Source organism: Alosa sapidissima, chromosome 6 (genome assembly GCF_018492685.1).
Source record: "Alosa sapidissima isolate fAloSap1 chromosome 6, fAloSap1.pri, whole genome shotgun sequence".
In the NCBI taxonomy this organism is placed as follows: domain Eukaryota; kingdom Metazoa; phylum Chordata; class Actinopteri; order Clupeiformes; family Clupeidae; genus Alosa; species Alosa sapidissima.
In genome coordinates, this window is record NC_055962.1 from 29,279,888 (window position 1) to 29,294,051 (window position 14,164).

The 14,164-nt window shown below is 44.1% G+C and overlaps 1 protein-coding gene across 1 annotated transcript in view; it reads left to right on the top strand.

The window, feature by feature from the left end:
• The window catches only part of LOC121711513 (signal-induced proliferation-associated 1-like protein 1), a 95,174-nt gene that overhangs the window by 1,413 nt on the left and 79,597 nt on the right, over nucleotides 1–14,164 (top strand).

The following is a 14,164-nucleotide window of genomic DNA, read 5'->3' on the forward strand; positions in this document are numbered from 1 at the left end:
ACTGACAATCAGATTAACTCGCTGGTGTGGTAGATACGGATGCCTAGGGGGATTAAATGTTTATGATAGCCATCCACCTCCAGATCTTTTGGGAGCTAAGAGCTGTCAATATCAGAGTACTGGAAAAGTCCACCAAATCTTGAAACTATCTGAAATTTGAAACTGAAGAAGCTGACGCCGTCATCTCTGCCAAACATATTGCACTTGCTGTCTAGTGTCAGGGTTTGAGTGATTGCGGTCGTCAAAGCCGCCGGTTTGAATGAGATCTCCTGATTAGTGGGGGTCATTTGCATCTGTGTTCTTCTGCTCAGTAGGGAGCGTGGGTGGTGTTCCCTCTGTAGTGGTCAGTCTGTGGCGCTAGAGTTGGGAAGGGGGTGGTTGGGGGCAGTGGAATGAAGTGATAGCCCCTCTCGAGTGTTTACTTTGCATACCATCTTAGCCAGGAATGCATAGGAGTGCGTTGTGTGTGTGTGTGTGTGTGTGTGTGTGTTCCTTTTCAGAGTTTGGGTGAAATACTGAATGCTGTATCCATGTTTTACAGAGATATCTGACTTATCAGTCTTGACCTATGCTTTAGAACTCATCAAAATATGCTGATGTGATATGTAGACATTGTCCAACCTGTGTGTATCTCTGGTTTGATATATTATGTTTGCGAGACTTTGCCATAGGTAACACCTTCAAATCGACAGACAGTTATCATGAAAAGAATAACTACATTATCACCAGCCAAGCTGACTGACTGGAGACATTTTTCAGATGCCAACTCCTGCATCTCTGGGTTGTTTTTAATTCAAACTAACTATATCAAGCAGGCTCTTCTCTGGTTTGTCTTTGCCGTGACATGAAAACGCATTTGCAAAAGGGAACATCTAAGAATGCCAAGGATGCACTTATCTGGAGGCTGTGTCGCATTTTGCAGTATTAACTAGCCTATTCAGAGCAATTGTGTAGGTGGAGGCGCACATATTGTGCAACACCATGTAGCGAAGGAAATTGGAGAGGGAAGGGGAGGGGGGGTGTGCCTGGGCGTGTGATTGGCAGTGGAAGGATTATCTAGGGCTTTTCAGATGTTGAGTAGCTGTAAATTCTATAGGTGTTCCAGGATTAAGTGGAAGCTTTGGGGTAAAAAAGAAGCAAAACTGTCAGGTTTGCTTCAAATCTGAGGTGTGTGTGTGTGTGGCTAAGGTACATGTTTTATTGCCATATTCATTGCATTGACATTTGAGCAATCAATGGCATATTGAATTTAAGAAATGTTCACTAATGCACGCTGAACATAGCAGCCTCACTGACTCAAATGAGTATAAATGACGTGTTTCTTTCTGTCAAGGCTGAGCCAAATCTTAGCATCATAGGTTTCATTGCATCACATTTAGTTCCATTTACAATTAATTCTGTAAAGTTTGTTAAAGATAAGGAGGTATTTCCAGGCCATAGACTTTCCCTGCCACTCAACCCCCTTGAGAAAAGAACAGCCCAATTGAGACTCCTCCATTCATTATCCCATTATTAGTCAGGGGGCCTATGTGGTTTCTGTGGGATTGAAATGTTAATTTTTGGAGAGTGTTTGGACTGTCTTTAGAGGTCATTGAACATGGAGAAAAATGATGTCTCCATTTTTTTTTTACCTGTTTTAACCCTATTTTTGTGAATTTGTATATTTCACTATAATTAACACCATACATTTCGCCTAAATCACTGGTCATGTTGAATAAAGTTCACAAAAGTTATTTTCTTATTTTTAACAGTATGATTGTATGTCAGTATTATGATTGTATGTCAAACAATTAGAGATAAGATCAATAACCAATCAGTTTCACCAAATACACATACTCCATTGCTGAAAGATAGCAGAATCACAGAAGAAGATGAGACCTCAAACAACATTTAATTCATTTACATACACAACATATTAGATCTCACCTCCACAATTTCCTCATCAAAATCTACAACTAGTCTACTAAACCTTATTCCTACTCACCTTCTTAAGACTGCTCTCCCCTTCCTGGATAATGTTTTGCTCTAGATTATAAATAATTCAATGCTATCAGGGCATGTACCGCAGTCGTTTAAGACATCTGTTATTAAGCCCTCCCTCAAAAAACCTAGCCTTGTATCGATACTGGTCTTCCTGGACCTCAGCGCTGCCTTTGACATCATAGACAATGACATACTACTTAGGCTTGAAAATTTGATAGGCATCAAGCACTCGCTTGGTTTAGATCAGTGTTTTTCAACCACTGTGCCGGGGCACACTAGTGTGCCGTGAGAGATCATCAGGTGTGCCGCAGAAAATTACCCAAATGTCACTCACAGGTCCAGAAAAGCAACTGTTGCATCAAAGAATTTATAACCACATACTCTCATTGATTGTATGATTGCACTATTTGTGGTATGCAGGCATTGTACAACGGGGGCCCCATATCCAGTATTCACAGAATCATCACATATCCAGCTCAAAACAACAATTAAATTAGATATAGTCACCTACAACTGAAACAGAGGGTGCTTGTTATATTGAGCAGGTCTTGCATAGAAGCCATAATAAGGCCATATCTGTGTATTATTTGAAATTTTAGGCTATGGTATGTTTATTTTTTCTTAACACAGGATTAGTGTGTTAGTGTGCCAAAAGTGTGCCGTGGCACAAAAAAGGTCGAAAAACACTGGTTTAGATCATACCTTCCTAAGCGTCACCAATTTGTACAGGTCCATAATAAACCATCTACCCAGATTATGGTAAAATGTGGAGTGCCTCAAGGCTCAGTACTGAGCCCCCTGTTGTTTAGCAGATGATACATAACTATACCTCTCCATAAAACCTGATGAATTAACACTGTTAGCCAAACTTATAAGAGATATAAAGACATGGATGACGAATAATTTCCTGCTTTTGAACTCAGATAAAACTGAGTCAGTTTTAGGTTCTAAAAAGATGAGGGATATCCTATCCACATCATCTTCCACTGACCTCATCCACAAGTGTTAAAAACCTAGGAGTTATAATTGACCAGGACCTAGCACTAAGTAATCACATAAAACAGATCACCAAAACTTAATTTTACCATTTAAGGAACATTTCAAAGATAAGGAAGTCCTTATCCTTACCAGATGCCGAGAAATTAATGTTTTGTCATCTCAAGGATAGACTATTGCAATGCTATTGCAATGCTATTATGCTGGCTGTAATAATACCTGTCTAAAGAGCTTATAGCTTACAAAATGCAGCTGCTCACACACACAAAAAATATGAACATATTTCCCCCATCCTAGCATCTTTACACTGGCTACCTGTTAAAAGTCATTGACTTCAAAATAGTACTTATAGTTCTTGGTTGGTTGCCTGCATTGAAAGAGGACACCTCATGAAGACACTCTTTTGTCTGCTTCTGACAGAAGAAGCACTTATCTATGCTGGCAGCAGCTGCTGCTGAACAAGTGTCCCTCTAGATGGACTTGATGCAGTTGCAGGTGTTGCTGCAGGTTCAGAAGATGGTCTACCGCGTCTTTTCTGAAGACACTGAGTCCTGCCTGCTTCACATGATTTCTAGTAGTGAATCTTAGCATGCTGCAGATGCCCACTGTTACAGGTGGATTTGTAGCAGTTCCTGTGCCAAACTGCTTTGTTCTGTTGTAAAATAACTGCACTGTAACAATGAAATCGTTGGCTGATCTGTGATACCCATCTCCATACTCTCTCATGGACAAAAACAAGACATTTGGCATATGTCTCTAGTGATGGGTCATTCACCAGTCCACACATATCTGCCACTGGATACATAGCCCAAAATCTGTTTCTTTTAGAATATGTGTGCCATCACCTGACTAACAGAAAGACACACCTCAGAAACAAGACTGTGCCACCATGAACTATGAAAATGTGCTTGCTCAAATGTAGAAGGCTAGAAGGTCACTAATATCACCAACCATGAAGAACAGAGCACTATGTGCTTCAAGTTATTCGATATTCTAAATTCTATCACTGCCAGCTATCAACAGCCAACTGTCACTGGTAGTCAGGGATGGATTTCTACACGGGCCTACCGGGCCCAAACCCAGAGGCCCAAGGAGTCAGAGGGCCCAAGCCATTGCATGGAATCATTGCCTCAATATCAACACATCATATCAACACATAGGCTATGAATCTGATTGAAATAAAGTATTGGCCATCCCCAAAATGCACCAGAATACTAGCCTAGAAATCTAGACGCGCCCCTAGCGGCAGTAAATTACATTTGCTGCCAGGGCTAGTCTAGCAACTCTCCGTTGGCTTGTGAGGTCCAGAAATCGAAACTTTATACACGATTTCATTGGCCTGATTGAGTCGTTAGGTGGGCTTAACATAAGGATTAATGGCAGAGTTGCAACGGTTTGGCTTGAATTCCCTGCTACTTGAAAACAAATAAGATGGATGTTGCTGCTGGCGAACAGTGTGACACGAGTTAAGCTTTTATTAAGTTGGCAAACGTTTGAACTAGCCAACTAGCTCCGCTGGTTGGAAACGCATGGGACTCATAGCGCTGCCGCTGTCCTATTGCGTGCAGAGGGAATTTGAAAGACAACTGATTATCCCGCCCCTCGGACTGAGGACTGCGAACGGTGACTGGAAGGGCTCGTCAGGCTACCAGAATACAGGAAATCACATCAAATAAATTGAAAAAATGTCCCCTGCAACAATTAATGGGGGGCCCTTAATACATCTGGGCCCAGGGGCCTGAAAGTTCATAATCCGTCCATGCTGGTAGTGTCTCTCTTTCTCTTACTCTCTCTTACACACACACACACACACACCTGTCTGTTTGTCTAGCTAATCCTTTACCCTTTATTTTCTTCACAATTACATAGGCTTCGGAAGGCCTTACAGACTTCAGCTGGTACTATGTAAAAGTCTATTAAACTTGATTTAACAGAGACCTCTGCACTTTGTGCTCGGAAAAAATGTTTTATAATGTTGTATTGTTTATGTGGTCCACTTTTGCACACTATCTTGTAGAATATCTTTGCTTTTTGGCACCAAACCCTATGCTATAATACCAGCAATGTGAGGTTTATGGACAAAACACCAAATTTGACCTTTTCTGAAATTGGCCTTTTGATTTGGGTCCTTCAAAACCTTCAAAAAAAATGGAGACATGTTTTTTGTTACTCTTAAGAACCCCTAGAACAAAGATATAATACTTTCCAAAAATTAACATGTGAATCCCACAAGCCCCCAAATTAGACACATAGGCCCCCCTACTATATCCTTCCTGCAGAAACGTCTTTGCGTTTGTTTGTGTGTCAGCAAGACGCTTTGCAGCTTGGGGAAGGGGGTATAGCCACACAGAAGAGGACATAGAGGCCATTCAGAAGTTATGCTTCATCTTGCCAACCACTTGGCATTTATGTGGCTCTTTCAATCACCCCTTGGACCTCTGTGTCCTGAGAGTTTCGTGCGTGGGTCCGTGGTATCATTTGAAACTGACATGTAGCTGGTATAAATACTCGAGGGTAAGAATTTGTGAGTCATTTCTGTTTTTCACGGTAAAGTCAACCTGCTCCGGTTTCTGATTGTTTCGGTTTCTCGTTCTCTCTCTCTCTCTCTCTCTCTCTCTCTCTCTCACTCCCTCCGTGAGATTTTTGTGGCTTAATGAGGAGTCAAAGAGGATTACTACCCTTGAAGGAATAGTGGGCTGTAAAAAAGAAAGTAAACTCTCCCTCACTCACACCCCCTCCGTCAAGTTAGCAACATGTCTTCAGGGGTCCCCTCAAAGTGGCTTCAGATAGGCCTACCACTGATGAGAGACAAATTGCAAAGGCTATGGCTGTGTTTATATCCCACTTGGGCGTGTTGAGAAAGGCCTTAGGGCATCAAGGATGCTCGCAGTTGAGCAGGCATCCAGCACTTGTACTCAGAATTTTACCTTGCCACTTTGGCCTGTGGCGAATCTGTCCCCAGATCCTTTTGGTTTAAGTGGATGTTGTGTACCCAGGGGAAGAAAGTACACAGCCCTTTCATTCAGGCTACTTCAGCCTACATTTTTTTGGTTTTGTTTCGTTTTAGCTAGTTGTTTATCACATGGCTCTTTTGTCTGGTTTTCTGCTCTTTTTCTCTCTCTTTTGTCTTGTGAATGGCAAGTAGCAGGGTGGGATGTGTCAGCAGCATAGCTAAAATTCACACCAACTGTCTCAGCCATCTGCCTCCACCGTTGTCCGCAGAGCTGAGATGCTAGTGCTTTTGCTAGTCTGGTCTGTTATTTCTGTGAGAAACAGATGCTCTGGCAAAAATGATGGAGAAAGACACGCTTCTCTCAAAGGCTGAAATTACTCCCAAAGAGCACCTTCCTCCCCTCAAACAGTGTTGCAACGCTGGGCAATTACAACCCTGTTGGGTCATTCCAAATGATTTTTTAGACTTGGAAAGTCTGCTGTTCAGACCCTGAAGGAATTTATTTTCTGGTCATTGTTTTTTGTGAGAGTGTTTCTACTTATCTCAGTAAGGAAAATAAATCAAGAGCCTATGTTGAGTACAAATATGTCTTCTGAAGGCTTAAACAGAGCCCAGCCAAAAACGGCAATACAATTTGTATCAACTTTGAGGGACAGCTATGATCATGCAGGATTATCCAGACCAAACGTGACGATTTTGCTACATACTATTCCTATTTATGTACCAGCATGCAACATTTGAGCCTCCTACATGGTTTAGTTCTTGCGCTGTGGGCTTGTGAACTTTGACAAAAAAAAGAGGCCGAACAAAATCGACACCCCCTCCCCCTGTAAAATTGGCTGTATCTTGGAAAGTATTGATCTTACATTAGAGTAATTTTACAGTGTGTCTCCTGGGTAACATAGGTACACCTGGTAATTTTTTCAGGTAATTTTTTTTGAGACCTAAGTGCGTGGGCCCTGGTTGAATTGACGTGGAATGACCCTGTTGTGTCTCACTCCGCTTCAGACTTTGTCAGTGAGGATGTCTGCTTCAGGAATGTTTGCAAGCCTTAGTCTGAGTTAGCTGCTGGAGAATCCTGACTAGGCCTCTTGTCAGGGTTACCATTTGCAAATTTGCAGGCCGATCTGGGGGCTATCCTAGCTCTCACTGGCCCTTTTTTTTATCATCAGGCTTAATTGAGTGCTTTGACTAATATTCAGTATGAATCAAACAGCAACCCTGAGCCAGGATGTGGATGTATGGCATAATTAGTACAGATATTTTTTTATATATTTTTATTTTAAGATATTTTTAGATATTTTATTTTTTAGCACTTCCCCTGCTGGTGTGCCCTCCTCCCATGCACACACAGAGAGGCCTAGTCTGTCCCGCAGGAAATAAGGCACAAATAAAATGTGATGAGGCGAAGAAGCCTGAGTAGGCGACAGGGAGGCAACAGAGCTCTCGTATCGTACGTGTAGGCATTAGAACAGTGCTCATTGCAGTAAGCGTTTGGGTGTAGGTCGCTTCGGACTTGTAACCGGAGGGTTTGAACCCCAACTAGTAGGAACGGCTGAAGTTTCCTTGAGCAAGGCACCTAACCCCTCACTGCTCCCCGAGCGCCGCTGTAGCAGGCAGCTCAATGCGTCGGGATTAGTGTGTGCTTCACCTCACTGTGTGTTCACTGTATGCTGAGTGTGTTTCACTAATTCACGGATTGGGATAAATGCAGAGACCAAATTTCCCTCACAGGATCAAAAAAGTATACTACTATACTTACTTACTTACTTCCTGTTCCACTGATCAGCTGGCCAGACCGAGTGCCCATGTGTGTTCTTATGGGTGTTCTAGTGTGGGTCTTGGGGTAAGGTCGTAGTGTTAGTAGTGTTGTACTTGTTCATGTAGTGGAGCAAAAGGTTAACATGGGTTTGACTTCCAAGGAATGGGTGGACCAACATAAAAGTATGCATTAGGCCTAACTGTTCTTCTTTGAAAAGAAGTGTCGGAGTAGTGACAAAGTGACATTTTAAAGGACCAGTATGTAGGAAATAATGGAAAATAAACTGTAACCATTCCAAAAATGATCACCATATGTTGTCAGAGAGTAAGGAAACATGATGAATAAAAGTAATGGTTTATTTGACAACATTATTATAACCCGTAAAATGTCTTGGAATTTTCGTTTATGTTTTGAACGATTAATTCTAGAATAGCGTATTAATAATGGTCTGGCGTGTCCTCCTATTTGTGTTGCCAAATTAGCAAAGGCCAACTGTCAACTTGCTGTCAGTTGTAGTCATGAACGCCTACGAGAGGCAGGCAAATATCCAAAATTAAAACAAGAAACAAATTAAGTGGACATCGGAGGAGCTTCCTGAGATGGCGACGTCTTTGTCAAGCGAAGAATATCAAGTCTGACGCAGAGCTGGCCATATTTCTCCACAACAGGTAGCCTAGGCTAAACTTCATCTGCATTGCTAACTTCAGCTACATATGTTACGTTGGTTAGAGAGGTATTTTTTTGTTTTCACTGTTTCCGTAATGTGTAGCTGGGTCATGGTTGGAAAAACGTTAAGCTGCAGGTCAACTAACGTTAGATAATATTACATCTGGCAACCCAGAAGAGGTTCGCGTCTGGTAGTCTTGAGAACGTTCACCAGTGTTTTGATTTTGGCTTACAGAACGTTCAGTAACAATCCTACAAATCGCTCCTTTAAGCAAGTAACGTTTATCTTGTTTGTTTAGGCAATGACTCAATTACTAGGGTTAACCTGCAATGCACTGTAAAGCACATTGAATGACCTCTGTGTATGAAATGTGCTATGTAAATAAAGTTGACTTGACTTGCACTGTGTGGCAAAAAATGTCCTGCTATTTAAATACAAGTTAATATAAATACTGAAAGTAAATTTAATAATATTAAACTTAGCCCATGTGCTTGCATTTGTTTTTTGTGCATTGCATTCTGGATTGTTGTGATGATGACAGATCACAGTGAGTCACCTCGGTTTGGACTTGGACTGGATAATGTTACGTGTAACATGACAGAGTGTCTGTCTGAAGTGAAGTTCCCTCTCCTGTCTCTTTCGTAGCCTACTAACCTGCCACGCCTCGTGATTCATGTGCAGAGTCCCTCTGCTGTCACCCAGTATTTACCTCATCACCAGGAATTAGACACTTGTCTGAGAAATGCGGTTCCAACGACGCAATATCAAGCATCATTCGTGTCAGTGCCCGATCAGTGTTGCACGTTTTACAAGTCTCCCAAACAACATTGCAGGCTCCTCCATTCTAATTTCACATTGATTGCGTGTCCTAGATTGATTTATTTTTTAGTCCGCCATCTTCTCCCTGAGGACTCCACAGCTTGCTTGATGGCGTCCAGAGCCGAGCCAGGGAATGAGGCACACTTATGCGGGCTCGTGGCAACCCTACCCACCTCCCCAGCGCGTCTCCAACACATTGCACAATTATTATTTCTTTCATATGCAGCAGCTGATAGCACTGGTGGCGTTTTGCAATGCCCTGAGTCATCCCTGAGCAAGCATTGCTGCCGCTGTCACCAGCCTTCTTGTGAGTCACTTTAGCCGCTAGACCACGTAGGCCTGTGATAACATTCTCACCTCATCTTAGAACCCCCACACACTCCCCAACACACTTGCCCCTTCCCCTCTCAACCCTGCCCATGGCTCCTGTACCCCCCGAAGCTATTTCTTTTTGAGGGTTTTTCAGGGTAGCAGGAGGAACGGTTTGGGTCGAGTGAACTATCGTCAGAGAGATTCCAGTTGGGAAAACCAGAGAGAACACTGGAGTTCAGTTTGGAGTTTCATCCCTGGTGGCTTTGTTTGACTAGTGACGTTTTATTTACCTTCTCCCTCTGTCATTATCACCATGTAGGGGCATTCAGGATCTGTGCGGATTCAAGTCCTATCTCTTTCAAGGTTTCGATTAAGATGAAGGTACATTGGAAAGACCTTTCTGGAAATTCAAACTTTCCTGCGTCCTAAGTGCATCATTTATTTATTTGTCAGGTAGTTGCTTATTTTCTAGTTTGCATTTATTTATTTATTCATTTTGTACGCACATATTTAAGGAGTAGCGCAAACTTGTTTAAAAGACAGGTCATGAAGAAGCAACATCTTCGCCTCCTCCATTTCCTAAACAACAGCACTCTCAAAGATCGTGTGCGTAGCTTGAACCCGGAGGTGCCTGAAGTTAAAGGTGGCACTCATCCAGAGGTGTGAACTTTTAGGCTGAGATAACCTCATGCCTGGTTGGGAAGGGAATGTTAGCAGAGAGAGAGAAAGAAAGAGGGAGAGAGAGAAAGAGAGGGAGAGAGAGAGAGAGCTCTCTTCCGGATCACCAGCTATGCAGCATGGACACAGCTTCTGTGTTTACTGCTACGGTTTGCGGGTTTGTTGCTGATGGCAGCAGTTGGGTATATTTTGGACAACTCTAGAATTCTCTCACCGCTCCAGTCACCAGGGATAGTGTCACCGTGAAATCTCGCAGCAGGCTTTTCATTCAGCCATTTTGTGGTTCTTCGCACTCTTTTTGCACTTCTGCTGATGTTTTTAAATGCACTTGTTTCAGCTGGTGTTTCTGTTTGTTAGAAAACGAAAGTTGGGAGGACTCCTTAAGATGTGCGCTCCCAACCTTGATAACACAGTTGGCATGTTCAGTCAAGGTTTCTCAGATGCCACTGGTGGAGTGCAGGTCAGTGAGTGGCATTGCCGGCTCTCACAGGTGGTGCCACCAGAATATACCCATGCTAAAGTGGGTAGGTGTTTCTTGGTTCAGTATAAACTGTCTTTGAAGTGGCTTTATTATTTTCCGTTTTCTATGGCAGATTTCATAAGGAGAATCATAGTAGCTTGTGAGGCAAGCCGGCTGCTTTTGGATGGAAGTAAACACATCTCTGTGGCCAGACCTTCCAGACGTTTCCATAGATGGTGGGACCGTAGTAGTAATTTAACTTGTCCCAATTAACTCTATGCGTGAACAGTATGTTTTTGGCAACACAATGTGGACAGAGAGCGAGCTATGGTGACACAATGGTGGTGAGGTCATCCCTTTCTATCCAGGCAAAGCCCCCTGCAAACTCTGGAACAAAGCAAATCTGTATGCCCCAGTACCCACAATACACCCCCCCCCCCCCCCCCCCCCCACACACACACACACACACTCTCCAGTACACACACCCTCCCTCAGACACAAACTTACAAACATATGTGTGTCTCAGTGTACACACACACACACACACACACACACACACACACACACACACACACACACACACACACACACACACCGTGTCAACATTGACATTAGGCGGAGCAGGTTAATGATTGTTTGGGCAGATAGGACTGAAAGTAGTGTGTGTGTGTGTGTGTTAGTGTGTGACAGAGCGAGAGAGATTGAGCAACTGTCTGTGTACATGCCCTTTGTTTACATGGAAGTGGTGTGTCTGTCCTCTATCTGGTATGTGCTCTCTCTACTAGCAAATGGCATAAACTTGAGCTAAATTGTGCACGGCTATTCCAGGCCCATATATCCTGTTCTCTGTCGTCCTGAAAAGTCATTATCATCAGATCCAGACTCCTGGTCATCTCAGTCAAACACTCTAATGCTAATGCTAATGACTGCTGTTTGGTAAGAGAAACACAGGCCTGTACCTCTCTTCTCTCTCTCTCTCTCTCTTTCACTCTCTCATTCTCTCTCCCCTTCTCTCTCTTTCTTTCTTTCTTTCTTTCTTTCTTTCTTTCTTTCTTTCTTTTTTTTCTTTCTTTCTTTCTTTCTGATTCTTGCAAACCCTTAGAGGTCAAAGACGGCTCCGCTTCTCATCAATGGACAACAGTGCCAAACCAGAAGCTTGGCCAGCCCATCCCAGCCAGAAGGGTTTTGGGTCAGTGATTTGGAAGAAAGCGTCAGGGCATCAGGGCATCAGGGCATCAGGGAGGAGCAGTAGAACCCCTATGAGCCGATTGGCTGTTGGTGCATGCCTAAGTAATTGTCACTGAAGTACCTCATTTTGGGTTTTCCACTGGCATTGGGCTGGCCCTAGTACTGGCGAAGCAGTGGTCCCATGACTAGTGACAGAATATAAAAAAATATGAAGTGTTGTCAGTGGGTGTACTGTCAAGTCACTGCTCTCTCACATCATTAATTTGGCTACAACTGTACCCACAGCATGCTCAGAGTAGTGCTTATGGGGGATGCCATGTAACGTTGCCAACCAAAAATTCAGTTGTGCACTGCCGCCTCTACTCTCTCAAACACAGCTTCCCAGCTATGTGCACTGCCTCTACTCTCTCAAACACAGCTTGCCAGCTATGTGCACTGCCTCTACTCTCTCAAACACAGCTTCCCAGCTATGGGAATGAATGGGGTGGAAAGTCATGTGACATTAAATCATTTTGAAAGCACGAGGCACACGACAAGTTGTGTGATCATCTATGTGTTTTTACACTGCTGTGGTTTGGTTTATTGGTGTCGTGGTGTTTGGGGTGATCCCTCATTCACTCCGACAAGGTTTTTGTCTTTTATGATGATGATCCCAGAGTGCCAAACGGAGCCTCTCATCATCAGTCTACCCATACACACCTGCCTGGATGTGGTTCAGGTGAGACAAAACAGGAAGAGAGGGAGAGAAAGAATGCTCGCGGAATCGTCTTCCTTCTGGCAGCGTTGCCATAGCAGCAGCAGCAGTAGCACTACGCAGTGGTGAAGTTGCAGCGATGAAGGCCTGACAGTGTAATGACAGGGAGGTTTTTTCTCTCCTCTCTCTCTCTCTCTCTCTCTCTCTCTCTCTCCTTCTTTCTCTCTCTCTCTCTCTCTCTCTCTCTCTCGTGTGTGCTTAAAGAGGATAATTAGTGCTCATTTTCATCATGGTTGCCAGGCGCCACCTTCCTCTACCCTCTCGGAGGAGAGGTGCAAATGATTGGGGCTCCACGGCACCTGGAACGACGCCTTTTCGCTTTCCAGGTTCGGTGGCAGAACCAAAAGAGGTGTGTTTGTGTGTGTGCCATGTGTGTGTGCCGTGTGTGTGTGTGTGTGTGTGTGTGTGTGTGTGCACTGTGTGTGTGCGCGCCACGTGATGGTAAAAACTGATGAGTCACAGACACAGCGGTGGAGGAGAATAATTATCGACTTGGTCTCTGGACCATTTCCTCCCATCGGTAATTTCCGTAGCTAGAGAGGCAAATGGCACAACATGAGTACGTAAAGACAGAGAGAGAGAGAAAGAGAGACTGAGAGAGTGACCGAGCGAAAGAATTGAGTGGAAGAAAGAGAGGCAGATTGACAGAAAATGGATATAAGGAAGAGCAGATTTGAAATGGTGGAAGAGAGAAAAATCGTCTGGACGAAATACTCGGTCCCTTTTCCAGGTGGACCAGAATCATTTGGACGACTCCCCCCCCCCCCCCCCCCCCCCCCAATTCTCCATGATTAAAACCTTATCCCCCCACCCCCTATCTGGAAGTAGGACTGGAAGAAATGTCAAACAGGAATGAGCTGACCTCCTACTCCCCCTTCCCAACATGCACGCACGCACACACACACACACACCGCACACACACACACGCACGCACGCACACACACACACACACACACACACACACACACACACACACACACACACACACAGTCCCACTTCTTGACAGTATCTTGTGGATCCACGTGTCCAAGCCCCCACACCACCCAGCTGGGTAGTTGTGCTTGCCAGGGGTGTAGCGTGTCGAGATTAAACCAATAAATGAAAATGGCCACACAGGTGGCTGTGGAGGCAGGCTGACAGATCGACTACACAGCTCAGGGGTTGTGGAATTACAATCAATCTGAGGAACTTTTCCAAAGCCTTTGCAACAGGAATCCTTCTACCCCGACATTTAACTTCCATTCCCTGACTGGCCCTTCTCCTCCTAATCTAACGCAGAGCTGAATTCCTGACCGTAGAGATCACCACATTTTTCGAAGGGCTACTGCCTTCGCATCGCCTTACACTCATGGGGGCCATTCCGCCTTCGCCTAGTAGCTGGCTGCATCTTTCTCCGATGACATGAATGAGTTTGACGGCCAGCGGCCGGTCGGAAACAGTGCAAAAAGATGGAGGAAAGATGGAGCGTAGCCGTGGGCTCTGGGCTTTATTGTTTTTATCTTTTAGCAGGGAGGAACCGCCCAGATGTCTGTAGACGGGCAGCGGCTTGACCTCCAGACCTTGCCCTTCGTCTTCCCAGCCTTTCTCTCTTT